Here is a 24,223-nt window from a genome sequence, read left to right on the forward strand (position 1 = left end):
GTTTGTGGCAGCCTCACTGCAGCAGTGGCCTGTGACGCCAAATCGAGTTGCGCTTGGAAGATGCAAGCCTACACCGGGAAGCCGATCAGCGGAGGCCCGGAGAACAACCAGGGGATGAGGGTCGTGCTCGATGTGACAGAGGGACTGAGGGGTCGCAACATCAGGTTTGACAATTTCTTCACCTCTTACAGACTAGCGCAGGAGCTCCTGAAGACGGAGATCACCATGGTCGGCACGGTTCGAAAGAACAAGCCGGAGCTCCCGCCCGCACTATAATTCACATTCTTGGATACCATGACTTGGACAACTGGGAACCTTCACAGACAGTAGTGGTTATTGCACTACATTGGAAGTTTTGTTTTTGGCATACATAATGGCCTGAGGATTGTTTGTGTCATGTCTAAAGATAGAAGGAGACTGGTTACACGGGAAGTGAAAGCAATGATCAAAGGTCATCAATTCAAACATTCATCATGATTTTGTCTTCACAATGAGAGAAATGATGATGAGGTGGATAAAAGCTGCCGTAACCCGGATTTGAACCGGGGTTGCTGCGGCCACAACACAGAGTACTAACCACTATACGATCACGGCGGGGTCATCACGTGGTCAGTGGCCATCTCAGTTTGAATGAGATACACTTTTGCCGATGTAAATCAAGCTCGTACAAAAAAGCATAACTGTTTCCGCCCAGTCTCGAACAGGGGACCTTTCGCGTGTGAGGCGAACGTGATAACCACTACACTACGGAAACTGGCACTTGGTCTTCACCGTGCCAACGGGCAATCGATACAAATGGATAGACTGTCTATAGTAGCAGACAGAAGTACTTGACAGCTGTTGTACATGTTTCTGTAGTGTAGCGGTTATCACGTTCGCCTAACACGCGAAAGGTCCCCAGTTCGAGACTGGGCAGAAACTGTTTTGTCCGGTCCATCGGTGCAGATTGGAGTCCATGAACCTATGCCTGCTGTTACCTTGTTGTCTCCGCGACGTTGCACCAGTACTTCTCAGTTTTATTCCATAAGGTAGTGATTACCATGAAGACATTCTGGGCGTACCACTCCCAAACACAAGAAGAGCAAACTGGTGTATGCCGTCCAGAGCAGTGAGAATGCACAGACCTGTACATTGGGGCAAACCCAACAAGCATCTTACAATTACCTCGCTCAACACAAGAATGCCAGCTCTTCAGGACAAGAGTCAGCAGTTCACCTACAGTTGAAGGAAAAGCGACACTCCTTTGTGGACAACAACATATACACACTGGACAAGGAAGACAGATGATTTGAAAAAGCCAGAGCAAATATCACCCTTACACTCCCCTTAGATTATGATGACTCGTTCTGAAGCATTTACTTGAGCTTCCTCTTGATTGGTGAAGGCCTGAGCACCGGTAGCAAGTATTATTGCCCAAAAGGTGACTAAATTGAATAATTCTATAGCGGTGCAGGACTAAAGGATTCCCTGACCGGGAATCGGACCAGGGCCGCGGCGGTGAGAGCGCCGAATCCTTACCACTAGACCATCAGGGACTTGACAGGGGAGTTGTTTTTAGCAATTTTTGACAAGTGACCACACATTTCTTTATGACCAGTTATGCAGACAATCACGGTTTCATTCACAGGTTTGATCAAACATGTCTCTGATGGATTAGAAGCAGTGCAATTTCTATGCATTTCTCTTCAGTCGTTGTTCATGTATCCCCCTGTCTTTCTTTGAAGTCCTGTTTTCCGTTGCCTGTTTCGTAGACACGACCAAAGGTCCCAGTGTACTTCTTGGGGACGTGTGCAAAATCATCATGGGCTGGACGCAGAATTGTAATAATGGTTTGTGGCAGCCTCACTGCAGCAGTGGCCTGTGACGCCAAATCGAGTTGCGCTTGGAAGATGCAAGCCTACACCGGGAAGCCGATCAGCGGAGGCCCAGAGAAGAACCAGGGGATGAGGGTCGTGCTCGATGTGACAGAGGGACTGAGGGGTCGCAACATCAGGTTTGACAATTTCTTCACCTCTTACAGACTAGCGCAGGAGCTCCTGAAGACGGAGATCACCATGGTCGGCACGGTTCGAAAGAACAAGCCGGAGCTCCCGCCCGCACTATAATTCACAGTCTTTGATACCATGACTTGGACAACTGGGAACCTTCACAGACAGTAGTGGTTATTGCACTACATTGGAAGTTTTGTTTTTGGCATACATAATGGCCTGAGGATTGTTTGTGTGATGTCTAAAGATAGAAGGAGACTGGTTACACAGAAAGTGAAAGCAATGATCAAAGGTCATCAATTCAAACATTCATCATGATTTTGTCTTCACAATGAGAGAAATGATGATGAGGTGGATAAAAGCTGCCGTAACCCGGATTTGAACCGGGGTTGCTGCGGCCACAACACAGAGTACTAACCACTATACGATCACGGCGGGGTCATCACGTGGTCAGTGGCCATCTCAGTTTGAATGAGATACACTTTTGCCGATGTAAATCAAGCTCGTACAAAAAAGCATAACTGTTTCCGCCCAGTCTCGAACAGGGGACCTTTCGCGTGTGAGGCGAACGTGATAACCACTACACTACGGAAACTGGCACTTGGTCTTCACCGTGCCAACGGGCAATCGATACAAATGGATAGACTGTCTATAGTAGCAGACAGAAGTACTTGACAGCTGTTGTACATGTTTCTGTAGTGTAGCGGTTATCACGTTCGCCTAACACGCGAAAGGTCCCCAGTTCGAGACTGGGCAGAAACTGTTTTGTCCGGTCCATCGGTGCAGATTGGAGTCCATGAACCTATGCCTGCTGTTACCTTGTTGTCTCCGCGTCGTTGCACCAGTACTTCTCAGTTTTATTCCATAAGGTAGTGATTACCATGAAGACATTCTGGGCGTACCACTCCCAAACACAAGAAGAGCAAACTGGTGTATGCCGTCCAGAGCAGTGAGAATGCACAGACCTGTACATCGGGGCAAACCCAACAAGCATCTTACAATTACGTCGCTCAACACAAGAATGCCAGCTCTTCAGGACAAGAGTCAGCAGTTCACCTACAGTTGAAGGAAAAGCGACACTCCTTTGTGGACAACAACATATACACACTGGACAAGGAAGACAGATGATTTGAAAAAGCCAGAGCAAATATCACCCTTACACTCCCCTTAGATTATGATGACTCGTTCTGAAGCATTTACTTGAGCTTCCTCTTGATTGGTGAAGGCCTGAGCACCGGTAGCAAGTATTATTGCCCAAAAGGTGACTAAATTGAATAATTCTATAGCGGTGCAGGACTAAAGGATTCCCTGACCGGGAATCGGACCCGGGCCGCGGCGGTGAGGGCGCCGAATCCTTACCACTAGACCATCAGGGACTTGACAGGGGGGTTGTTTTTAGCAATTTTTGACAAGTGACCACACATTTCTTTATGACCAGTTATGCAGACAATCACGGTTTCATTCACATGTTTGATCAAACATGTCTCTGATGGATTAGAAGCAGTGCAATTTCTATGCATTTCTCTTCAGTCGTTGTTCATGTATCCCCCTGTCTTTCTTTGAAGTCCTGTTTTCCGTTGCCTGTTTCGTAGACACGACCAAAGGTCCCAGTGTACTTCTTGGGGACGTGTGCAAAATCATCATGGGCTGGACGCAGAATTGTAATAATGGTTTGTGGCAGCCTCACTGCAGCAGTGGCCTGTGACGCCAAATCGAGTTGCGCTTGGAAGATGCAAGCCTACACCGGGAAGCCGATCAGCGGAGGCCCAGAGAAGAACCAGGGGATGAGGGTCGTGCTCGATGTGACAGAGGGACTGAGGGGTCGCAACATCAGGTTTGACAATTTCTTCACCTCTTACAGACTAGCGCAGGAGCTCCTGAAGACGGAGATCACCATGGTCGGCACGGTTCGAAAGAACAAGCCGGAGCTCCCGCCCGCACTATAATTCACAGTCTTTGATACCATGACTTGGACAACTGGGAACCTTCACAGACAGTAGTGGTTATTGCACTACATTGGAAGTTTTGTTTTTGGCATACATAATGGCCTGAGGATTGTTTGTGTCATGTCTAAAGATAGAAGGAGACTGGTTACACGGGAAGTGAAAGCAATGATCAAAGGTCATCAATTCAAACATTCATCATGATTTTGTCTTCACAATGAGAGAAATGATGATGAGGTGGATAAAAGCTGCCGTAACCCGGATTTGAACCGGGGTTGCTGCGGCCACAACACAGAGTACTAACCACTATACGATCACGGCGGGGTCATCACGTGGTCAGTGGCCATCTCAGTTTGAATGAGATACACTTTTGCCGATGTAAATCAAGCTCGTACAAAAAAGCATAACTGTTTCCGCCCAGTCTCGAACAGGGGACCTTTCGCGTGTGAGGCGAACGTGATAACCACTACACTACGGAAACTGGCACTTGGTCTTCACCGTGCCAACGGGCAATCGATACAAATGGATAGACTGTCTATAGTAGCAGACAGAAGTACTTGACAGCTGTTGTACATGTTTCTGTAGTGTAGCGGTTATCACGTTCGCCTAACACGCGAAAGGTCCCCAGTTCGAGACTGGGCAGAAACTGTTTTGTCCGGTCCATCGGTGCAGATTGGAGTCCATGAACCTATGCCTGCTGTTACCTTGTTGTCTCCGCGTCGTTGCACCAGTACTTCTCAGTTTTATTCCATAAGGTAGTGATTACCATGAAGACATTCTGGGCGTACCACTCCCAAACACAAGAAGAGCAAACTGGTGTATGCCGTCCAGAGCAGTGAGAATGCACAGACCTGTACATTGGGGCAAACCCAACAAGCATCTTACAATTACGTCGCTCAACACAAGAATGCCAGCTCTTCAGGACAAGAGTCAGCAGTTCACCTACAGTTGAAGGAAAAGCGACACTCCTTTGTGGACAACAACATATACACACTGGACAAGGAAGACAGATGATTTGAAAAAGCCAGAGCAAATATCACCCTTACACTCCCCTTAGATTATGATGACTCGTTCTGAAGCATTTACTTGAGCTTCCTCTTGATTGGTGAAGGCCTGAGCACCGGTAGCAAGTATTATTGCCCCAAAGGTGACTAAATTGAATAATTCTATAGCGGTGCAGGACTACAGGATTCCCTGACCGGGAATCGGACCCGGGCCGCGGCGGTGAGAGCGCCGAATCCTAACCACTAGACCATCAGGGACTTGACAGGGGGGTTGTTTTTAGCAATTTTTGACAAGTGACCACACATTTCTTTATGACCAGTTATGCAGACAATCACGGTTTCATTCACAGGTTTGATCAAACATGTCTCTGATGGATTAGAAGCAGTGCAATTTCTATGCATTTCTCTTCAGTCGTTGTTCATGTATCCCCCTGTCTTTCTTTGAAGTCCTGTTTTCCGTTGCCTGTTTCGTAGACACGACCAAAGGTCCCAGTGTACTTCTTGGGGACGTGTGCAAAATCATCATGGGCTGGACGCAGAATTGTAATAATGGTTGTGGCAGCCTCACTGCAGCAGTGGCCTGTGACGCCAAATCGAGTTGCGCTTGGAAGATGCAAGCCTACACCGGGAAGCCGATCAGCGGAGGCCCAGAGAAGAACCAGGGGATGAGGGTCGTGCTCGATGTGACAGAGGGACTGAGGGGTCGCAACATCAGGTTTGACAATTTCTTCACCTCTTACAGACTAGCGCAGGAGCTCCTGAAGACGGAGATCACCATGGTCGGCACGGTTCGAAAGAACAAGCCGGAGCTCCCGCCCGCACTATAATTCACAGTCTTTGATACCATGACTTGGACAACTGGGAACCTTCACAGACAGTAGTGGTTATTGCACTACATTGGAAGTTTTGTTTTTGGCATACATAATGGCCTGAGGATTGTTTGTGTCATGTCTAAAGATAGAAGGAGACTGGTTACACGGGAAGTGAAAGCAATGATCAAAGGTCATCAATTCAAACATTCATCATGATTTTGTCTTCACAATGAGAGAAATGATGATGAGGTGGATAAAAGCTGCCGTAACCCGGATTTGAACCGGGGTTGCTGCGGCCACAACACAGAGTACTAACCACTATACGATCACGGCGGGGTCATCACGTGGTCAGTGGCCATCTCAGTTTGAATGAGATACACTTTTGCCGATGTAAATCAAGCTCGTACAAAAAAGCATAACTGTTTCCGCCCAGTCTCGAACAGGGGACCTTTCGCGTGTGAGGCGAACGTGATAACCACTACACTACGGAAACTGGCACTTGGTCTTCACCGTGCCAACGGGCAATCGATACAAATGGATAGACTGTCTATAGTAGCAGACAGAAGTACTTGACAGCTGTTGTACATGTTTCTGTAGTGTAGCGGTTATCACGTTCGCCTAACACGCGAAAGGTCCCCAGTTCGAGACTGGGCAGAAACTGTTTTGTCCGGTCCATCGGTGCAGATTGGAGTCCATGAACCTATGCCTGCTGTTACCTTGTTGTCTCCGCGTCGTTGCACCAGTACTTCTCAGTTTTATTCCATAAGGTAGTGATTACCATGAAGACATTCTGGGCGTACCACTCCCAAACACAAGAAGAGCAAACTGGTGTATGCCGTCCAGAGCAGTGAGAATGCACAGACCTGTACATTGGGGCAAACCCAACAAGCATCTTACAATTACGTCGCTCAACACAAGAATGCCAGCTCTTCAGGACAAGAGTCAGCAGTTCACCTACAGTTGAAGGAAAAGCGACACTCCTTTGTGGACAACAACATATACACACTGGACAAGGAAGACAGATGATTTGAAAAAGCCAGAGCAAATATCACCCTTACACTCCCCTTAGATTATGATGACTCGTTCTGAAGCATTTACTTGAGCTTCCTCTTGATTGGTGAAGGCCTGAGCACCGGTAGCAAGTATTATTGCCCAAAAGGTGACTAAATTGAATAATTCTATAGCGGTGCAGGACTACAGGATTCCCTGACCGGGAATCGGACCCGGGCCGCGGCGGTGAGAGCGCCGAATCCTAACCACTAGACCATCAGGGACTTGACAGGGGGGTTGTTTTTAGCAATTTTTGACAAGTGACCACACATTTCTTTATGACCAGTTATGCAGACAATCACGGTTTCATTCACAGGTTTGATCAAACATGTCTCTGATGGATTAGAAGCAGTGCAATTTCTATGCATTTCTCTTCAGTCGTTGTTCATGTATCCCCCTGTCTTTCTTTGAAGTCCTGTTTTCCGTTGCCTGTTTCGTAGACACGACCAAAGGTCCCAGTGTACTTCTTGGGGACGTGTGCAAAATCATCATGGGCTGGACGCAGAATTGTAATAATGGTTTGTGGCAGCCTCACTGCAGCAGTGGCCTGTGACGCCAAATCGAGTTGCGCTTGGAAGATGCAAGCCTACACCGGGAAGCCGATCAGCGGAGGCCCAGAGAAGAACCAGGGGATGAGGGTCGTGCTCGATGTGACAGAGGGACTGAGGGGTCGCAACATCAGGTTTGACAATTTCTTCACCTCTTACAGACTAGCGCAGGAGCTCCTGAAGACGGAGATCACCATGGTCGGCACGGTTCGAAAGAACAAGCCGGAGCTCCCGCCCGCACTATAATTCACAGTCTTTGATACCATGACTTGGACAACTGGGAACCTTCACAGACAGTAGTGGTTATTGCACTACATTGGAAGTTTTGTTTTTGGCATACATAATGGCCTGAGGATTGTTTGTGTCATGTCTAAAGATAGAAGGAGACTGGTTACACGGGAAGTGAAAGCAATGATCAAAGGTCATCAATTCAAACATTCATCATGATTTTGTCTTCACAATGAGAGAAATGATGATGAGGTGGATAAAAGCTGCCGTAACCCGGATTTGAACCGGGGTTGCTGCGGCCACAACACAGAGTACTAACCACTATACGATCACGGCGGGGTCATCACGTGGTCAGTGGCCATCTCAGTTTGAATGAGATACACTTTTGCCGATGTAAATCAAGCTCGTACAAAAAAGCATAACTGTTTCCGCCCAGTCTCGAACAGGGGACCTTTCGCGTGTGAGGCGAACGTGATAACCACTACACTACGGAAACTGGCACTTGGTCTTCACCGTGCCAACGGGCAATCGATACAAATGGATAGACTGTCTATAGTAGCAGACAGAAGTACTTGACAGCTGTTGTACATGTTTCTGTAGTGTAGCGGTTATCACGTTCGCCTAACACGCGAAAGGTCCCCAGTTCGAGACTGGGCAGAAACTGTTTTGTCCGGTCCATCGGTGCAGATTGGAGTCCATGAACCTATGCCTGCTGTTACCTTGTTGTCTCCGCGTCGTTGCACCAGTACTTCTCAGTTTTATTCCATAAGGTAGTGATTACCATGAAGACATTCTGGGCGTACCACTCCCAAACACAAGAAGAGCAAACTGGTGTATGCCGTCCAGAGCAGTGAGAATGCACAGACCTGTACATTGGGGCAAACCCAACAAGCATCTTACAATTACGTCGCTCAACACAAGAATGCCAGCTCTTCAGGACAAGAGTCAGCAGTTCACCTACAGTTGAAGGAAAAGCGACACTCCTTTGTGGACAACAACATATACACACTGGACAAGGAAGACAGATGATTTGAAAAAGCCAGAGCAAATATCACCCTTACACTCCCCTTAGATTATGATGACTCGTTCTGAAGCATTTACTTGAGCTTCCTCTTGATTGGTGAAGGCCTGAGCACCGGTAGCAAGTATTATTGCCCAAAAGGTGACTAAATTGAATAATTCTATAGCGGTGCAGGACTAAAGGATTCCCTGACCGGGAATCGGACCCGGGCCGCGGCGGTGAGAGCGCCGAATCCTAACCACTAGACCATCAGGGACTTGACAGGGGGGTTGTTTTTAGCAATTTTTGACAAGTGACCACACATTTCTTTATGACCAGTTATGCAGACAATCACGGTTTCATTCACAGGTTTGATCAAACATGTCTCTGATGGATTAGAAGCAGTGCAATTTCTATGCATTTCTCTTCAGTCGTTGTTCATGTATCCCCCTGTCTTTCTTTGAAGTCCTGTTTTCCGTTGCCTGTTTCGTAGACACGACCAAAGGTCCCAGTGTACTTCTTGGGGACGTGTGCAAAATCATCATGGGCTGGACGCAGAATTGTAATAATGGTTTGTGGCAGCCTCACTGCAGCAGTGGCCTGTGACGCCAAATCGAGTTGCGCTTGGAAGATGCAAGCCTACACCGGGAAGCCGATCAGCGGAGGCCCAGAGAAGAACCAGGGGATGAGGGTCGTGCTCGATGTGACAGAGGGACTGAGGGGTCGCAACATCAGGTTTGACAATTTCTTCACCTCTTACAGACTAGCGCAGGAGCTCCTGAAGACGGAGATCACCATGGTCGGCACGGTTCGAAAGAACAAGCCGGAGCTCCCGCCCGCACTATAATTCACATTCTTGGATACCATGACTTGGACAACTGGGAACCTTCACAGACAGTAGTGGTTATTGCACTACATTGGAAGTTTTGTTTTTGGCATACATAATGGCCTGAGGATTGTTTGTGTCATGTCTAAAGATAGAAGGAGACTGGTTACACGGGAAGTGAAAGCAATGATCAAAGGTCATCAATTCAAACATTCATCATGATTTTGTCTTCACAATGAGAGAAATGATGATGAGGTGGATAAAAGCTGCCGTAACCCGGATTTGAACCGGGGTTGCTGCGGCCACAACACAGAGTACTAACCACTATACGATCACGGCGGGGTCATCACGTGGTCAGTGGCCATCTCAGTTTGAATGAGATACACTTTTGCCGATGTAAATCAAGCTCGTACAAAAAAGCATAACTGTTTCCGCCCAGTCTCGAACAGGGGACCTTTCGCGTGTGAGGCGAACGTGATAACCACTACACTACGGAAACTGGCACTTGGTCTTCACCGTGCCAACGGGCAATCGATACAAATGGATAGACTGTCTATAGTAGCAGACAGAAGTACTTGACAGCTGTTGTACATGTTTCTGTAGTGTAGCGGTTATCACGTTCGCCTAACACGCGAAAGGTCCCCAGTTCGAGACTGGGCAGAAACTGTTTTGTCCGGTCCATCGGTGCAGATTGGAGTCCATGAACCTATGCCTGCTGTTACCTTGTTGTCTCCGCGTCGTTGCACCAGTACTTCTCAGTTTTATTCCATAAGGTAGTGATTACCATGAAGACATTCTGGGCGTACCACTCCCAAACACAAGAAGAGCAAACTGGTGTATGCCGTCCAGAGCAGTGAGAATGCACAGACCTGTACATTGGGGCAAACCCAACAAGCATCTTACAATTACGTCGCTCAACACAAGAATGCCAGCTCTTCAGGACAAGAGTCAGCAGTTCACCTACAGTTGAAGGAAAAGCGACACTCCTTTGTGGACAACAACATATACACACTGGACAAGGAAGACAGATGATTTGAAAAAGCCAGAGCAAATATCACCCTTACACTCCCCTTAGATTATGATGACTCGTTCTGAAGCATTTACTTGAGCTTCCTCTTGATTGGTGAAGGCCTGAGCACCGGTAGCAAGTATTATTGCCCAAAAGGTGACTAAATTGAATAATTCTATAGCGGTGCAGGACTACAGGATTCCCTGACCGGGAATCGGACCCGGGCCGCGGCGGTGAGAGCGCCGAATCCTAACCACTAGACCATCAGGGACTTGACAGGGGGGTTGTTTTTAGCAATTTTTGACAAGTGACCACACATTTCTTTATGACCAGTTATGCAGACAATCACGGTTTCATTCACAGGTTTGATCAAACATGTCTCTGATGGATTAGAAGCAGTGCAATTTCTATGCATTTCTCTTCAGTCGTTGTTCATGTATCCCCCTGTCTTTCTTTGAAGTCCTGTTTTCCGTTGCCTGTTTCGTAGACACGACCAAAGGTCCCAGTGTACTTCTTGGGGACGTGTGCAAAATCATCATGGGCTGGACGCAGAATTGTAATAATGGTTTGTGGCAGCCTCACTGCAGCAGTGGCCTGTGACGCCAAATCGAGTTGCGCTTGGAAGATGCAAGCCTACACCGGGAAGCCGATCAGCGGAGGCCCAGAGAAGAACCAGGGGATGAGGGTCGTGCTCGATGTGACAGAGGGACTGAGGGGTCGCAACATCAGGTTTGACAATTTCTTCACCTCTTACAGACTAGCGCAGGAGCTCCTGAAGACGGAGATCACCATGGTCGGCACGGTTCGAAAGAACAAGCCGGAGCTCCCGCCCGCACTATAATTCACAGTCTTTGATACCATGACTTGGACAACTGGGAACCTTCACAGACAGTAGTGGTTATTGCACTACATTGGAAGTTTTGTTTTTGGCATACATAATGGCCTGAGGATTGTTTGTGTCATGTCTAAAGATAGAAGGAGACTGGTTACACGGGAAGTGAAAGCAATGATCAAAGGTCATCAATTCAAACATTCATCATGATTTTGTCTTCACAATGAGAGAAATGATGATGAGGTGGATAAAAGCTGCCGTAACCCGGATTTGAACCGGGGTTGCTGCGGCCACAACACAGAGTACTAACCACTATACGATCACGGCGGGGTCATCACGTGGTCAGTGGCCATCTCAGTTTGAATGAGATACACTTTTGCCGATGTAAATCAAGCTCGTACAAAAAAGCATAACTGTTTCCGCCCAGTCTCGAACAGGGGACCTTTCGCGTGTGAGGCGAACGTGATAACCACTACACTACGGAAACTGGCACTTGGTCTTCACCGTGCCAACGGGCAATCGATACAAATGGATAGACTGTCTATAGTAGCAGACAGAAGTACTTGACAGCTGTTGTACATGTTTCTGTAGTGTAGCGGTTATCACGTTCGCCTAACACGCGAAAGGTCCCCAGTTCGAGACTGGGCAGAAACTGTTTTGTCCGGTCCATCGGTGCAGATTGGAGTCCATGAACCTATGCCTGCTGTTACCTTGTTGTCTCCGCGTCGTTGCACCAGTACTTCTCAGTTTTATTCCATAAGGTAGTGATTACCATGAAGACATTCTGGGCGTACCACTCCCAAACACAAGAAGAGCAAACTGGTGTATGCCGTCCAGAGCAGTGAGAATGCACAGACCTGTACATTGGGGCAAACCCAACAAGCATCTTACAATTACGTCGCTCAACACAAGAATGCCAGCTCTTCAGGACAAGAGTCAGCAGTTCACCTACAGTTGAAGGAAAAGCGACACTCCTTTGTGGACAACAACATATACACACTGGACAAGGAAGACAGATGATTTGAAAAAGCCAGAGCAAATATCACCCTTACACTCCCCTTAGATTATGATGACTCGTTCTGAAGCATTTACTTGAGCTTCCTCTTGATTGGTGAAGGCCTGAGCACCGGTAGCAAGTATTATTGCCCAAAAGGTGACTAAATTGAATAATTCTATAGCGGTGCAGGACTAAAGGATTCCCTGACCGGGAATCGGACCCGGGCCGCGGCGGTGAGAGCGCCGAATCCTAACCACTAGACCATCAGGGACTTGACAGGGGGGTTGTTTTTAGCAATTTTTGACAAGTGACCACACATTTCTTTATGACCAGTTATGCAGACAATCACGGTTTCATTCACAGGTTTGATCAAACATGTCTCTGATGGATTAGAAGCAGTGCAATTTCTATGCATTTCTCTTCAGTCGTTGTTCATGTATCCCCCTGTCTTTCTTTGAAGTCCTGTTTTCCGTTGCCTGTTTCGTAGACACGACCAAAGGTCCCAGTGTACTTCTTGGGGACGTGTGCAAAATCATCATGGGCTGGACGCAGAATTGTAATAATGGTTTGTGGCAGCCTCACTGCAGCAGTGGCCTGTGACGCCAAATCGAGTTGCGCTTGGAAGATGCAAGCCTACACCGGGAAGCTGATCAGCGGAGGCCCGGAGAACAACCAGGGGATGAGGGTCGTGCTCGATGTGACAGAGGGACTGAGGGGTCGCAACATCAGGTTTGACAATTTCTTCACCTCTTACAGACTAGCGCAGGAGCTCCTGAAGACGGAGATCACCATGGTCGGCACGGTTCGAAAGAACAAGCCGGAGCTCCCGCCCGCACTATAATTCACATTCTTGGATACCATGACTTGGACAACTGGGAACCTTCACAGACAGTAGTGGTTATTGCACTACATTGGAAGTTTTGTTTTTGGCATACATAATGGCCTGAGGATTGTTTGTGTCATGTCTAAAGATAGAAGGAGACTGGTTACACGGGAAGTGAAAGCAATGATCAAAGGTCATCAATTCAAACATTCATCATGATTTTGTCTTCACAATGAGAGAAATGATGATGAGGTGGATAAAAGCTGCCGTAACCCGGATTTGAACCGGGGTTGCTGCGGCCACAACACAGAGTAATAACCACTATACGATCACGGCGGGGTCATCACGTGGTCAGTGGGCATCTCAGTTTGAATGAGATACACTTTTGCCGATGTAAATCAAGCTCGTACAAAAAAGCATAACTGTTTCCGCCCAGTCTCGAACAGGGGACCTTTCGCGTGTGAGGCGAACGTGATAACCACTACACTACGGAAACTGGCACTTGGTCTTCACTGTGCCAACGGGCAATCGATACAAATGGATAGACTGTCTATAGTAGCAGACAGAAGTACTTGACAGCTGTTGTACATGTTTCTGTAGTGTAGCGGTTATCACGTTCGCCTAACACGCGAAAGGTCCCCAGTTCGAGACTGGGCAGAAACTGTTTTGTCCGGTCCATCGGTGCAGATTGGAGTCCATGAACCTATGCCTGCTGTTACCTTGTTGTCTCCGCGTCGTTGCACCAGTACTTCTCAGTTTTATTCCATAAGGTAGTGATTACCATGAAGTCATTCTGGGCGTACCACTCCCAAACACAAGAAGAGCAAACTGGTGTATGCCGTCCAGAGCAGTGAGAATGCACAGACCTGTACATTGGGGCAAACCCAACAAGCATCTTACAATTACGTCGCTCAACACAAGAATGCCAGCTCTTCAGGACAAGAGTCAGCAGTTCACCTACAGTTGAAGGAAAAGCGACACTCCTTTGTGGACAACAACATATACACACTGGACAAGGAAGACAGATGATTTGAAAAAGCCAGAGCAAATATCACCCTTACACTCCCCTTAGATTATGATGACTCGTTCTGAAGCATTTACTTGAGCTTCCTCTTGATTGGTGAAGGCCTGAGCACCGGTAGCAAGTATTATTGCCCAAAAGGTGACTAAATTGAATAATTCTATAGCGCTGCAGGACTACAGGATTCCCTGACCGGGAATCGGACCCGGGCCGCGGCGGTGAGAGCGCCGAATCCTAACCACTAGACCATCAGGGACTTGACAGGGGGGTTGTTTTTAGCAATTTTTGACAAGTGACCACACATTTCTTTATGACCAGTTATGCAGACAATCACGGTTTCATTCACAGGTTTGATCAAACATGTCTCTGATGGATTAGAAGCAGTGCAATTTCTATCCATTTCTCTTCAGTCGTTGTTCATGTATCCCCCTGTCTTTCTTTGAAGTCCTGTTTTCCGTTGCCTGTTTCGTAGACACGACCAAAGGTCCCAGTGTACTTCTTGGGGACGTGTGCAAAATCATCATGGGCTGGACGCAGAATTGTAATAATGGTTTGTGGCAGCCTCACTGCAGCAGTGGCCTGTGACGCCAAATCGAGTTGCGCTTGGAAGATGCAAGCCTACACCGGGAAGCCGATCAGCGGAGGCCCGGAGAACAACCAGGGGATGAGGGTCGTGCTCGATGTGACAGAGGGACTGAGGGGTCGCAACATCAGGTTTGACAATTTCTTCACCTCTTACAGACTAGCGCAGGAGCTCCTGAAGACGGAGATCACCATGGTCGGCACGGTTCGAAAGAACAAGCCGGAGCTCCCGCCCGCACTATAATTCACATTCTTGGATACCATGACTTGGACAACTGGGAACCTTCACAGACAGTAGTGGTTATTGCACTACATTGGAAGTTTTGTTTTTGGCATACATAATGGCCTGAGGATTGTTTGTGTCATGTCTAAAGATAGAAGGAGACTGGTTACACGGGAAGTGAAAGCAATGATCAAAGGTCATCAATTCAAACATTCATCATGATTTTGTCTTCACAATGAGAGAAATGATGATGAGGTGGATAAAAGCTGCCGTAACCCGGATTTGAACCGGGGTTGCTGCGGCCACAACACAGAGTACTAACCACTATACGATCACGGCGGGGTCATCACGTGGTCAGTGGCCATCTCAGTTTGAATGAGATACACTTTTGCCGATGTAAATCAAGCTCGTACAAAAAAGCATAACTGTTTCCGCCCAGTCTCGAACAGGGGACCTTTCGCGTGTGAGGCGAACGTGATAACCACTACACTACGGAAACTGGCACTTGGTCTTCACCGTGCCAACGGGCAATCGATACAAATGGATAGACTGTCTATAGTAGCAGACAGAAGTACTTGACAGCTGTTGTACATGTTTCTGTAGTGTAGCGGTTATCACGTTCGCCTAACACGCGAAAGGTCCCCAGTTCGAGACTGGGCAGAAACTGTTTTGTCCGGTCCATCGGTGCAGATTGGAGTCCATGAACCTATGCCTGCTGTTACCTTGTTGTCTCCGCGACGTTGCACCAGTACTTCTCAGTTTTATTCCATAAGGTAGTGATTACCATGAAGACATTCTGGGCGTACCACTCCCAAACACAAGAAGAGCAAACTGGTGTATGCCGTCCAGAGCAGTGAGAATGCACAGACCTGTACATTGGGGCAAACCCAACAAGCATCTTACAATTACCTCGCTCAACACAAGAATGCCAGCTCTTCAGGACAAGAGTCAGCAGTTCACCTACAGTTGAAGGAAAAGCGACACTCCTTTGTGGACAACAACATATACACACTGGACAAGGAAGACAGATGATTTGAAAAAGCCAGAGCAAATATCACCCTTACACTCCCCTTAGATTATGATGACTCGTTCTGAAGCATTTACTTGAGCTTCCTCTTGATTGGTGAAGGCCTGAGCACCGGTAGCAAGTATTATTGCCCAAAAGGTGACTAAATTGAATAATTCTATAGCGGTGCAGGACTAAAGGATTCCCTGACCGGGAATCGGACCAGGGCCGCGGCGGTGAGAGCGCCGAATCCTTACCACTAGACCATCAGGGACTTGACAGGGGAGTTGTTTTTAGCAATTTTTGACAAGTGACCACACATTTCTTTATGACCAGTTATGCAGACAATCACGGTTTCATTCACAGGTTTGATCAAACATGTCTCTGATGGATTAGAAGCAGTGCAATTTCTATGCATTTCTCTTCAGTCGTTGTTCATGTATCCCCCTGTCTTTCTTTGAAGTCCTGTTTTCCGTTGCCTGTTTCGTAGACACGACCAAAGGTCCCAGTGTACTTCTTGGGGACGTGTGCAAAATCATCATGGGCTGGACGCAGAATTGTAATAATGGTTTGTGGCAGCCTCACTGCAGCAGTGGCCTGTGACGCCAAATCGAGTTGCGCTTGGAAGATGCAAGCCTACACCGGGAAGCCGATCAGCGGAGGCCCAGAGAAGAACCAGGGGATGAGGGTCGTGCTCGATGTGACAGAGGGACTGAGGGGTCGCAACATCAGGTTTGACAATTTCTTCACCTCTTACAGACTAGCGCAGGAGCTCCTGAAGACGGAGATCACCATGGTCGGCACGGTTCGAAAGAACAAGCCGGAGCTCCCGCCCGCACTATAATTCACAGTCTTTGATACCATGACTTGGACAACTGGGAACCTTCACAGACAGTAGTGGTTATTGCACTACATTGGAAGTTTTGTTTTTGGCATACATAATGGCCTGAGGATTGTTTGTGTCATGTCTAAAGATAGAAGGAGACTGGTTACACGGGAAGTGAAAGCAATGATCAAAGGTCATCAATTCAAACATTCATCATGATTTTGTCTTCACAATGAGAGAAATGATGATGAGGTGGATAAAAGCTGCCGTAACCCGGATTTGAACCGGGGTTGCTGCGGCCACAACACAGAGTACTAACCACTATACGATCACGGCGGGGTCATCACGTGGTCAGTGGCCATCTCAGTTTGAATGAGATACACTTTTGCCGATGTAAATCAAGCTCGTACAAAAAAGCATAACTGTTTCCGCCCAGTCTCGAACAGGGGACCTTTCGCGTGTGAGGCGAACGTGATAACCACTACACTACGGAAACTGGCACTTGGTCTTCACCGTGCCAACGGGCAATCGATACAAATGGATAGACTGTCTATAGTAGCAGACAGAAGTACTTGACAGCTGTTGTACATGTTTCTGTAGTGTAGCGGTTATCACGTTCGCCTAACACGCGAAAGGTCCCCAGTTCGAGACTGGGCAGAAACTGTTTTGTCCGGTCCATCGGTGCAGATTGGAGTCCATGAACCTATGCCTGCTGTTACCTTGTTGTCTCCGCGTCGTTGCACCAGTACTTCTCAGTTTTATTCCATAAGGTAGTGATTACCATGAAGACATTCTGGGCGTACCACTCCCAAACACAAGAAGAGCAAACTGGTGTATGCCGTCCAGAGCAGTGAGAATGCACAGACCTGTACATTGGGGCAAACCCAACAAGCATCTTACAATTACGTCGCTCAACACAAGAATGCCAGCTCTTCAGGACAAGAGTCAGCAGTTCACCTACAGTTGAAGGAAAAGCGACACTCCTTTGTGGACAACAACATATACACACTGGACAAGGAAGACAGATGATTTGAAAAAGCCAGAGCAAATATCACCCTTACACTCCCCTTAGATTATGATGACTCGTTCTGAAGCATTTACTTGAGCTTCCTCTTGATTGGTGAAGGCCTGAGCACCGGTAGCAAGTATTATTGCCCAAAAGGTGACTAAATTGAATAATTCTATAGCGGTGCAGGACTAAAGGATTCCCTGACCGGGAATCGGACCCGGGCCGCGGCGGTGAGAGCGCCGAATCCTAACCACTAGACCATCAGGGACTTGACAGGGGGGTTGTTTTTAGCAATTTTTGACAAGTGACCACACATTTCTTTATGACCAGTTATGCAGACAATCACGGTTTCATTCACAGGTTTGATCAAACATGTCTCTGATGGATTAGAAGCAGTGCAATTTCTATCCATTTCTCTTCAGTCGTTGTTCATGTATCCCCCTGTCTTTCTTTGAAGTCCTGTTTTCCGTTGCCTGTTTCGTAGACACGACCAAAGGTCCCAGTGTACTTCTTGGGGACGTGTGCAAAATCATCATGGGCTGGACGCAGAATTGTAATAATGGTTTGTGGCAGCCTCACTGCAGCAGTGGCCTGTGACGCCAAATCGAGTTGCGCTTGGAAGATGCAAGCCTACACCGGGAAGCCGATCAGCGGAGGCCCAGAGAAGAACCAGGGGATGAGGGTCGTGCTCGATGTGACAGAGGGACTGAGGGGTCGCAACATCAGGTTTGACAATTTCTTCACCTCTTACAGACTAGCGCAGGAGCTCCTGAAGACGGAGATCACCATGGTCGGCACGGTTCGAAAGAACAAGCCGGAGCTCCCGCCCGCACTATAATTCACAGTCTTTGATACCATGACTTGGACAACTGGGAACCTTCACAGACAGTAGTGGTTATTGCACTACATTGGAAGTTTTGTTTTTGGCATACATAATGGCCTGAGGATTGTTTGTGTCATGTCTAAAGATAGAAGGAGACTGGTTACACGGGAAGTGAAAGCAATGATCAAAGGTCATCAATTCAAACATTCATCATGATTTTGTCTTCACAATGAGAGAAATGATGATGAGGTGGATAAAAGCTGCCGTAACCCGGATTTGAACCGGGGTTGCTGCGGCCACAACACAGAGTACTAACCACTATACGATCACGGCGGGGTCATCACGTGGTCAGTGGCCATCTCAGTTTGAATGAGATACACTTTTGCCGATGTAAATCAAGCTCGTACAAAAAAGCATAACTGTTTCCGCCCAGTCTCGAACAGGGGACCTTTCGCGTGTGAGGCCAACGTGATAACCACTACACTACGGAAACTGGCACTTGGTCTTCACCGTGCCAACGGGCAATCGATACAAATGGATAGACTGTCTATAGTAGCAGACAGAAGTACTTGACAGCTGTTGTACATGTTTCTGTAGTGTAGCGGTTATCACGTTCGCCTAACACGCGAAAGGTCCCCAGTTCGAGACTGGGCAGAAACTGTTTTGTCCGGTCCATCGGTGCAGATTGGAGTCCATGAACCTATGCCTGCTGTTACCTTGTTGTCTCCGCGTCGTTGCACCAGTACTTCTCAGTTTTATTCCATAAGGTAGTGATTACCATGAAGACATTCTGGGCGTACCACTCCCAAACACAAGAAGAGCAAACTGGTGTATGCCGTCCAGAGCAGTGAGAATGCACAGACCTGTACATTGGGGCAAACCCAACAAGCATCTTACAATTACGTCGCTCAACACAAGAATGCCAGCTCTTCAGGACAAGAGTCAGCAGTTCACCTACAGTTGAAGGAAAAGCGACACTCCTTTGTGGACAACAACATATACACACTGGACAAGGAAGACAGATGATTTGAAAAAGCCAGAGCAAATATCACCCTTACACTCCCCTTAGATTATGATGACTCGTTCTGAAGCATTTACTTGAGCTTCCTCTTGATTGGTGAAGGCCTGAGCACCGGTAGCAAGTATTATTGCCCAAAAGGTGACTAAATTGAATAATTCTATAGCGGTGCAGGACTAAAGGATTCCCTGACCGGGAATCGGACCCGGGCCGCGGCGGTGAGAGCGCCGAATCCTAACCACTAGACCATCAGGGACTTGACAGGGGGGTTGTTTTTAGCAATTTTTGACAAGTGACCACACATTTCTTTATGACCAGTTATGCAGACAATCACGGTTTCATTCACAGGTTTGATCAAACATGTCTCTGATGGATTAGAAGCAGTGCAATTTCTATGCATTTCTCTTCAGTCGTTGTTCATGTATCCCCCTGTCTTTCTTTGAAGTCCTGTTTTCCGTTGCCTGTTTCGTAGACACGACCAAAGGTCCCAGTGTACTTCTTGGGGACGTGTGCAAAATCATCATGGGCTGGACGCAGAATTGTAATAATGGTTTGTGGCAGCCTCACTGCAGCAGTGGCCTGTGACGCCAAATCGAGTTGCGCTTGGAAGATGCAAGCCTACACCGGGAAGCCGATCAGCGGAGGCCCGGAGAAGAACCAGGGGATGAGGGTCGTGCTCGATGTGACAGAGGGACTGAGGGGTCGCAACATCAGGTTTGACAATTCATTCACCTCTTACAGACTAGCGCAGGAGCTCCTGAAGACGGAGATCACCATGGTCGGCACGGTTCGAAAGAACAAGCCGGAGCTCCCGCCCGCACTATAATTCACATTCTTGGATACCATGACTTGGACAACTGGGAACCTTCACAGACAGTAGTGGTTATTGCACTACATTGGAAGTTTTGTTTTTGGCATACATAATGGCCTGAGGATTGTTTGTGTCATGTCTAAAGATAGAAGGAGACTGGTTACACGGGAAGTGAAAGCAATGATCAAAGGTCATCAATTCAAACATTCATCATGATTTTGTCTTCACAATGAGAGAAATGATGATGAGGTGGATAAAAGCTGCCGTAACCCGGATTTGAACCGGGGTTGCTGCGGCCACAACACAGAGTACTAACCACTATACGATCACGGCGGGGTCATCACGTGGTCAGTGGCCATCTCAGTTTGAATGAGATACACTTTTGCCGATGTAAATCAAGCTCGTACAAAAAAGCATAACTGTTTCCGCCCAGTCTCGAACAGGGGACCTTTCGCGTGTGAGGCGAACGTGATAACCACTACACTACGGAAACTGGCACTTGGTCTTCACTGTGCCAACGGGCAATCGATACAAATGGATAGACTGTCTATAGTAGCAGACAGAAGTACTTGACAGCTGTTGTACATGTTTCTGTAGTGTAGCGGTTATCACGTTCGCCTAACACGCGAAAGGTCCCCAGTTCGAGACTGGGCAGAAACTGTTTTGTCCGGTCCATCGGTGCAGATTGGAGTCCATGAACCTATGCCTGCTGTTACCTTGTTGTCTCCGCGTCGTTGCACCAGTACTTCCCAGTTTTATTCCATAAGGTAGTGATTACCATGAAGACATTCTGGGCGTACCACTCCCAAACACAAGAAGAGCAAACTGGTGTATGCCGTCCAGAGCAGTGAGAATGCACAGACCTGTACATTGGGGGAAAACCAACAAGCATCTTACAATTACGTCGCTCAACACAAGAATGCCAGCTCTTCAGGACAAGAGTCAGCAGTTCACCTACAGTTGAAGGAAAAGCGACACTCCTTTGTGGACAACAACATATACACACTGGACAAGGAAGACAGATGATTTGAAAAAGCCAGAGCAAATATCACCCTTACACTCCCCTTAGATTATGATGACTCGTTCTGAAGCATTTACTTGAGCTTCCTCTTGATTGGTGAAGGCCTGAGCACCGGTAGCAAGTATTATTGCCCAAAAGGTGACTAAATTGAATAATTCTATAGCGGTGCAGGACTAAAGGATTCCCTGACCGGGAATCGGACCCGGGCCGCGGCGGTGAGAGCCCCGAATCCTAACCACTAGCCCATCAGGGACTTGACAGGGGGTTGTTTTTAGCAATTTTTGACAAGTGACCACACATTTCTTTATGACCAGTTATGCAGACAATCACGGTTTCATTCACAGGTTTGATCAAACATGTCTCTGATGGATTAGAAGCAGTGCAATTTCTATGCATTTCTCTTCAGTCGTTGTTCATGTATCCCCCTGTCTTTCTTTGAAGTCCTGTTTTCCGTTGCCTGTTTCGTAGACACGACCAAAGGTCCCAGTGTACTTCTTGGGGACGTGTGCAAAATCATCATGGGCTGGACGCAGAATTGTAATAATGGTTTGTGGCAGCCTCACTGCAGCAGTGGCCTGTGACGCCAAATCGAGTTGCGCTTGGAAGATGCAAGCCTACACCGGGAAGCCGATCAGCGGAGGCCCGGAGAAGAACCAGGGGATGAGGGTCGTGCTCGATGTGACAGAGGGACTGAGGGGTCGCAACATCAGGTTCGACAATTTCTTCACCTCTTACAGACTAGCGCAGGAGCTCCTGAAGACGGAGATCACCATGGTCGGCACGGTTCGAAAGAACAAGCCGGAGCTCCCGCCCGCACTATAATTCACATTCTTGGATACCATGACTTGGACAACTGGGAACCTTCACAGACAGTAGTGGTTATTGCACTACATTGGAAGTTTTGTTTTTGGCATACATAATGGCCTGAGGATTGTTTGTGTCATGTCTAAAGATAGAAGGAGACTGGTTACACAGAAAGTGAAAGCAATGATCAAAGGTCATCAATTCAAACATTCATCATGATTTTGTCTTCACAATGAGAGAAATGATGATGAGGTGGATAAAAGCTGCCGTAACCCGAATTTTGAACCGGGGTTGCTGCGGCCACAACACAGAGTACTAACCACTATACGATCACCGCGGGGTCATCACGTGGTCAGTGGCCATCTCAGTTTGAATGAGATACACTTTTGCCGATGTAAATCAAGCTCGTACAAAAAAGCATAACTGTTTCCGCCCAGTCTCGAAGAGGGGACCTTTCGCGTGTGAGGCGAACGTGATAACCACTACACTACGGACACACTTGGTCTTCACCGTGCCAACGGGCAATCGATACAAATGGATAGACTGTCTATAGTAGCAGACAGAAGTACTTGACAGCTGTTGTACATGTTTCTGTAGTGTAGCGGTTATCACGTTCGCCTAACACGCGAAAGGTCCCCAGTTCGAGACTGGGCAGAAACTGTTTTGTCCGGTCCATCGGTGCAGATTGGAGTCCATGAACCTATGCCTGCTGTTACCTTGTTGTCTCCGCGTCATTGCACCAGTACTTCTCAGTTTTATTCCATAAGGTAGTGATTACCATGAAGACATTCTGGGCGTACCACTCCCAAACACAAGAAGAGCAAACTGGTGTATGCCGTCCAGAGCAGTGAGAATGCACAGACCTGTACATTGGGGCAAACCCAACAAGCATCTTACAATTACGTCGCTCAACACAAGAATGCCAGCTCTTCAGGACAAGAGCCAGCAGTTCACCTACAGTTGAAGGAAAAGCGACACTCCTTTGTGGACAACAACATATACACACTGGACAAGGAAGACAGATGATTTGAAAAAGCCAGAGCAAATATCACCCTTACACTCCCCTTAGATTATGATGACTCGTTCTGAAGCATTTACTTGAGCTTCCTCTTGATTGGTGAAGGCCTGAGCACCGGTAGCAAGTATTATTGCCCAAAAGGTGACTAAATTGAATAATTCTATAGCGGGTCAGGACTAAAGGATTCCCTGACCGGGAATCTGACCCGGGCCACGGCGGTGAGAGCGCCGAATCCTAACCACTAGACCATCAGGGACTTGACAGGGGGGTTGTTTTTAGCAATTTTTGACAAGTGACCACACATTTCTTTATGACCAGTTATGCAGACAATCACGGTTTCATTCACAGGTTTGATCAAACATGTCTCTGATGGATTAGAAGCAGTGCAATTTCTATGCATTTCTCTTCAGTCGTTGTTCATGTATCCCCCTGTCTTTCTTTGAAGTCCTGTTTTCCGTTGCCTGTTTCGTAGACACGACCAAAGGTCCCAGTGTACTTCTTGGGGACGTGTGCAAAATCATCATGGGCTGGACGCAGAATTGTAATAATGGTTTGTGGCAGCCTCACTGCAGCAGTGGCCTGTGACGCCAAATCGAGTTGCGCTTGGAAGATGCAAGCCTACACCGGGAAGCCGATCAGCGGAGGCCCGGAGAAGAACCAGGGGATGAGGGTCGTGCTCGATGTGACAGAGGGACTGAGGGGTCGCAACATCAGGTTTGACAATTTCTTCACCTCTTACAGACTAGCGCAGGAGCTCCTGAAGACGGAGATCACCATGGTCGGCACGGTTCGAAAGAACTAGCCGGAGCTCCCGCCCGCACTATAATTCACATTCTTGGATACCATGACTTGGACAACTGGGAACCTTCACAGACAGTAGTGGTTATTGCACTACATTTGAAGTTTTGTTTTTGGCATACATAATGGCCTCAAGGAATTGTTTGTGTCATGTCTAAAGATAGAAGGAGACTGGTTACACAGAAAGTGAAAGCAATGATCAA

At 47.6% G+C, this 24,223-nt stretch overlaps 47 non-coding genes across 47 annotated transcripts; 13 read left to right on the forward strand and 34 right to left on the reverse strand.

The window, feature by feature from the left end:
- Positions 1 to 522: 522 nt before the first annotated feature.
- On the reverse strand, positions 523 to 594 carry trnah-gug (transfer RNA histidin (anticodon GUG)). Its single transcript has one exon. It is a non-coding gene; the product is annotated as a tRNA-His (tRNA).
- An 87-nt stretch (positions 595 to 681) lies between these two features.
- Positions 682 to 754, reverse strand: trnav-cac (transfer RNA valine (anticodon CAC)). The gene has a single exon. It is a non-coding gene; the product is annotated as a tRNA-Val (tRNA).
- A 94-nt stretch (positions 755 to 848) lies between these two features.
- trnav-aac (transfer RNA valine (anticodon AAC)) lies at positions 849 to 921 on the forward strand. Its single transcript has one exon. It is a non-coding gene; the product is annotated as a tRNA-Val (tRNA).
- A 1,430-nt stretch (positions 922 to 2,351) lies between these two features.
- Positions 2,352 to 2,423, reverse strand: trnah-gug (transfer RNA histidin (anticodon GUG)). Its single transcript has one exon. It is a non-coding gene; the product is annotated as a tRNA-His (tRNA).
- An 87-nt stretch (positions 2,424 to 2,510) lies between these two features.
- Positions 2,511 to 2,583, reverse strand: trnav-cac (transfer RNA valine (anticodon CAC)). Its single transcript has one exon. It is a non-coding gene; the product is annotated as a tRNA-Val (tRNA).
- A 94-nt stretch (positions 2,584 to 2,677) lies between these two features.
- On the forward strand, positions 2,678 to 2,750 carry trnav-aac (transfer RNA valine (anticodon AAC)). The gene has a single exon. It is a non-coding gene; the product is annotated as a tRNA-Val (tRNA).
- A 542-nt stretch (positions 2,751 to 3,292) lies between these two features.
- trnae-cuc (transfer RNA glutamic acid (anticodon CUC)) lies at positions 3,293 to 3,364 on the reverse strand. The gene has a single exon. It is a non-coding gene; the product is annotated as a tRNA-Glu (tRNA).
- An 816-nt stretch (positions 3,365 to 4,180) lies between these two features.
- Positions 4,181 to 4,252, reverse strand: trnah-gug (transfer RNA histidin (anticodon GUG)). The gene has a single exon. It is a non-coding gene; the product is annotated as a tRNA-His (tRNA).
- Positions 4,253 to 4,339: 87 nt separating this feature from the next.
- On the reverse strand, positions 4,340 to 4,412 carry trnav-cac (transfer RNA valine (anticodon CAC)). Its single transcript has one exon. It is a non-coding gene; the product is annotated as a tRNA-Val (tRNA).
- Positions 4,413 to 4,506: 94 nt separating this feature from the next.
- Positions 4,507 to 4,579, forward strand: trnav-aac (transfer RNA valine (anticodon AAC)). Its single transcript has one exon. It is a non-coding gene; the product is annotated as a tRNA-Val (tRNA).
- Positions 4,580 to 5,121: 542 nt separating this feature from the next.
- On the reverse strand, positions 5,122 to 5,193 carry trnae-cuc (transfer RNA glutamic acid (anticodon CUC)). Its single transcript has one exon. It is a non-coding gene; the product is annotated as a tRNA-Glu (tRNA).
- Positions 5,194 to 6,008: 815 nt separating this feature from the next.
- trnah-gug (transfer RNA histidin (anticodon GUG)) lies at positions 6,009 to 6,080 on the reverse strand. The gene has a single exon. It is a non-coding gene; the product is annotated as a tRNA-His (tRNA).
- An 87-nt stretch (positions 6,081 to 6,167) lies between these two features.
- trnav-cac (transfer RNA valine (anticodon CAC)) lies at positions 6,168 to 6,240 on the reverse strand. Its single transcript has one exon. It is a non-coding gene; the product is annotated as a tRNA-Val (tRNA).
- Positions 6,241 to 6,334: 94 nt separating this feature from the next.
- On the forward strand, positions 6,335 to 6,407 carry trnav-aac (transfer RNA valine (anticodon AAC)). The gene has a single exon. It is a non-coding gene; the product is annotated as a tRNA-Val (tRNA).
- A 542-nt stretch (positions 6,408 to 6,949) lies between these two features.
- Positions 6,950 to 7,021, reverse strand: trnae-cuc (transfer RNA glutamic acid (anticodon CUC)). Its single transcript has one exon. It is a non-coding gene; the product is annotated as a tRNA-Glu (tRNA).
- An 816-nt stretch (positions 7,022 to 7,837) lies between these two features.
- trnah-gug (transfer RNA histidin (anticodon GUG)) lies at positions 7,838 to 7,909 on the reverse strand. Its single transcript has one exon. It is a non-coding gene; the product is annotated as a tRNA-His (tRNA).
- Positions 7,910 to 7,996: 87 nt separating this feature from the next.
- trnav-cac (transfer RNA valine (anticodon CAC)) lies at positions 7,997 to 8,069 on the reverse strand. Its single transcript has one exon. It is a non-coding gene; the product is annotated as a tRNA-Val (tRNA).
- A 94-nt stretch (positions 8,070 to 8,163) lies between these two features.
- Positions 8,164 to 8,236, forward strand: trnav-aac (transfer RNA valine (anticodon AAC)). Its single transcript has one exon. It is a non-coding gene; the product is annotated as a tRNA-Val (tRNA).
- A 542-nt stretch (positions 8,237 to 8,778) lies between these two features.
- Positions 8,779 to 8,850, reverse strand: trnae-cuc (transfer RNA glutamic acid (anticodon CUC)). The gene has a single exon. It is a non-coding gene; the product is annotated as a tRNA-Glu (tRNA).
- Positions 8,851 to 9,666: 816 nt separating this feature from the next.
- On the reverse strand, positions 9,667 to 9,738 carry trnah-gug (transfer RNA histidin (anticodon GUG)). The gene has a single exon. It is a non-coding gene; the product is annotated as a tRNA-His (tRNA).
- Positions 9,739 to 9,825: 87 nt separating this feature from the next.
- On the reverse strand, positions 9,826 to 9,898 carry trnav-cac (transfer RNA valine (anticodon CAC)). The gene has a single exon. It is a non-coding gene; the product is annotated as a tRNA-Val (tRNA).
- A 94-nt stretch (positions 9,899 to 9,992) lies between these two features.
- Positions 9,993 to 10,065, forward strand: trnav-aac (transfer RNA valine (anticodon AAC)). Its single transcript has one exon. It is a non-coding gene; the product is annotated as a tRNA-Val (tRNA).
- Positions 10,066 to 10,607: 542 nt separating this feature from the next.
- Positions 10,608 to 10,679, reverse strand: trnae-cuc (transfer RNA glutamic acid (anticodon CUC)). Its single transcript has one exon. It is a non-coding gene; the product is annotated as a tRNA-Glu (tRNA).
- Positions 10,680 to 11,495: 816 nt separating this feature from the next.
- Positions 11,496 to 11,567, reverse strand: trnah-gug (transfer RNA histidin (anticodon GUG)). Its single transcript has one exon. It is a non-coding gene; the product is annotated as a tRNA-His (tRNA).
- Positions 11,568 to 11,654: 87 nt separating this feature from the next.
- On the reverse strand, positions 11,655 to 11,727 carry trnav-cac (transfer RNA valine (anticodon CAC)). Its single transcript has one exon. It is a non-coding gene; the product is annotated as a tRNA-Val (tRNA).
- A 94-nt stretch (positions 11,728 to 11,821) lies between these two features.
- On the forward strand, positions 11,822 to 11,894 carry trnav-aac (transfer RNA valine (anticodon AAC)). Its single transcript has one exon. It is a non-coding gene; the product is annotated as a tRNA-Val (tRNA).
- A 542-nt stretch (positions 11,895 to 12,436) lies between these two features.
- On the reverse strand, positions 12,437 to 12,508 carry trnae-cuc (transfer RNA glutamic acid (anticodon CUC)). Its single transcript has one exon. It is a non-coding gene; the product is annotated as a tRNA-Glu (tRNA).
- Positions 12,509 to 13,324: 816 nt separating this feature from the next.
- Positions 13,325 to 13,396, reverse strand: trnah-gug (transfer RNA histidin (anticodon GUG)). The gene has a single exon. It is a non-coding gene; the product is annotated as a tRNA-His (tRNA).
- Positions 13,397 to 13,483: 87 nt separating this feature from the next.
- trnav-cac (transfer RNA valine (anticodon CAC)) lies at positions 13,484 to 13,556 on the reverse strand. The gene has a single exon. It is a non-coding gene; the product is annotated as a tRNA-Val (tRNA).
- A 94-nt stretch (positions 13,557 to 13,650) lies between these two features.
- trnav-aac (transfer RNA valine (anticodon AAC)) lies at positions 13,651 to 13,723 on the forward strand. The gene has a single exon. It is a non-coding gene; the product is annotated as a tRNA-Val (tRNA).
- Positions 13,724 to 14,265: 542 nt separating this feature from the next.
- Positions 14,266 to 14,337, reverse strand: trnae-cuc (transfer RNA glutamic acid (anticodon CUC)). The gene has a single exon. It is a non-coding gene; the product is annotated as a tRNA-Glu (tRNA).
- Positions 14,338 to 15,153: 816 nt separating this feature from the next.
- Positions 15,154 to 15,225, reverse strand: trnah-gug (transfer RNA histidin (anticodon GUG)). The gene has a single exon. It is a non-coding gene; the product is annotated as a tRNA-His (tRNA).
- Positions 15,226 to 15,312: 87 nt separating this feature from the next.
- Positions 15,313 to 15,385, reverse strand: trnav-cac (transfer RNA valine (anticodon CAC)). Its single transcript has one exon. It is a non-coding gene; the product is annotated as a tRNA-Val (tRNA).
- A 94-nt stretch (positions 15,386 to 15,479) lies between these two features.
- On the forward strand, positions 15,480 to 15,552 carry trnav-aac (transfer RNA valine (anticodon AAC)). Its single transcript has one exon. It is a non-coding gene; the product is annotated as a tRNA-Val (tRNA).
- Positions 15,553 to 16,982: 1,430 nt separating this feature from the next.
- On the reverse strand, positions 16,983 to 17,054 carry trnah-gug (transfer RNA histidin (anticodon GUG)). The gene has a single exon. It is a non-coding gene; the product is annotated as a tRNA-His (tRNA).
- An 87-nt stretch (positions 17,055 to 17,141) lies between these two features.
- Positions 17,142 to 17,214, reverse strand: trnav-cac (transfer RNA valine (anticodon CAC)). The gene has a single exon. It is a non-coding gene; the product is annotated as a tRNA-Val (tRNA).
- Positions 17,215 to 17,308: 94 nt separating this feature from the next.
- On the forward strand, positions 17,309 to 17,381 carry trnav-aac (transfer RNA valine (anticodon AAC)). The gene has a single exon. It is a non-coding gene; the product is annotated as a tRNA-Val (tRNA).
- Positions 17,382 to 17,923: 542 nt separating this feature from the next.
- trnae-cuc (transfer RNA glutamic acid (anticodon CUC)) lies at positions 17,924 to 17,995 on the reverse strand. The gene has a single exon. It is a non-coding gene; the product is annotated as a tRNA-Glu (tRNA).
- An 816-nt stretch (positions 17,996 to 18,811) lies between these two features.
- Positions 18,812 to 18,883, reverse strand: trnah-gug (transfer RNA histidin (anticodon GUG)). The gene has a single exon. It is a non-coding gene; the product is annotated as a tRNA-His (tRNA).
- An 87-nt stretch (positions 18,884 to 18,970) lies between these two features.
- Positions 18,971 to 19,043, reverse strand: trnav-cac (transfer RNA valine (anticodon CAC)). The gene has a single exon. It is a non-coding gene; the product is annotated as a tRNA-Val (tRNA).
- A 94-nt stretch (positions 19,044 to 19,137) lies between these two features.
- Positions 19,138 to 19,210, forward strand: trnav-aac (transfer RNA valine (anticodon AAC)). Its single transcript has one exon. It is a non-coding gene; the product is annotated as a tRNA-Val (tRNA).
- A 542-nt stretch (positions 19,211 to 19,752) lies between these two features.
- Positions 19,753 to 19,824, reverse strand: trnae-cuc (transfer RNA glutamic acid (anticodon CUC)). The gene has a single exon. It is a non-coding gene; the product is annotated as a tRNA-Glu (tRNA).
- Positions 19,825 to 20,640: 816 nt separating this feature from the next.
- On the reverse strand, positions 20,641 to 20,712 carry trnah-gug (transfer RNA histidin (anticodon GUG)). The gene has a single exon. It is a non-coding gene; the product is annotated as a tRNA-His (tRNA).
- An 87-nt stretch (positions 20,713 to 20,799) lies between these two features.
- Positions 20,800 to 20,872, reverse strand: trnav-cac (transfer RNA valine (anticodon CAC)). Its single transcript has one exon. It is a non-coding gene; the product is annotated as a tRNA-Val (tRNA).
- Positions 20,873 to 20,966: 94 nt separating this feature from the next.
- Positions 20,967 to 21,039, forward strand: trnav-aac (transfer RNA valine (anticodon AAC)). The gene has a single exon. It is a non-coding gene; the product is annotated as a tRNA-Val (tRNA).
- Positions 21,040 to 22,791: 1,752 nt separating this feature from the next.
- Positions 22,792 to 22,864, forward strand: trnav-aac (transfer RNA valine (anticodon AAC)). The gene has a single exon. It is a non-coding gene; the product is annotated as a tRNA-Val (tRNA).
- Positions 22,865 to 23,406: 542 nt separating this feature from the next.
- On the reverse strand, positions 23,407 to 23,478 carry trnae-cuc (transfer RNA glutamic acid (anticodon CUC)). Its single transcript has one exon. It is a non-coding gene; the product is annotated as a tRNA-Glu (tRNA).
- Positions 23,479 to 24,223: the final 745 nt, after the last annotated feature.

The sequence above is a fragment of the Genypterus blacodes genome, unplaced genomic scaffold (assembly GCF_046128005.1).
Source record: "Genypterus blacodes isolate CSIRO-AG114 ecotype Tasmania unplaced genomic scaffold, CSIRO-AGI_Gbla_v1 ptg000013l_1, whole genome shotgun sequence".
Lineage (NCBI taxonomy): Eukaryota > Metazoa > Chordata > Actinopteri > Ophidiiformes > Ophidiidae > Genypterus > Genypterus blacodes.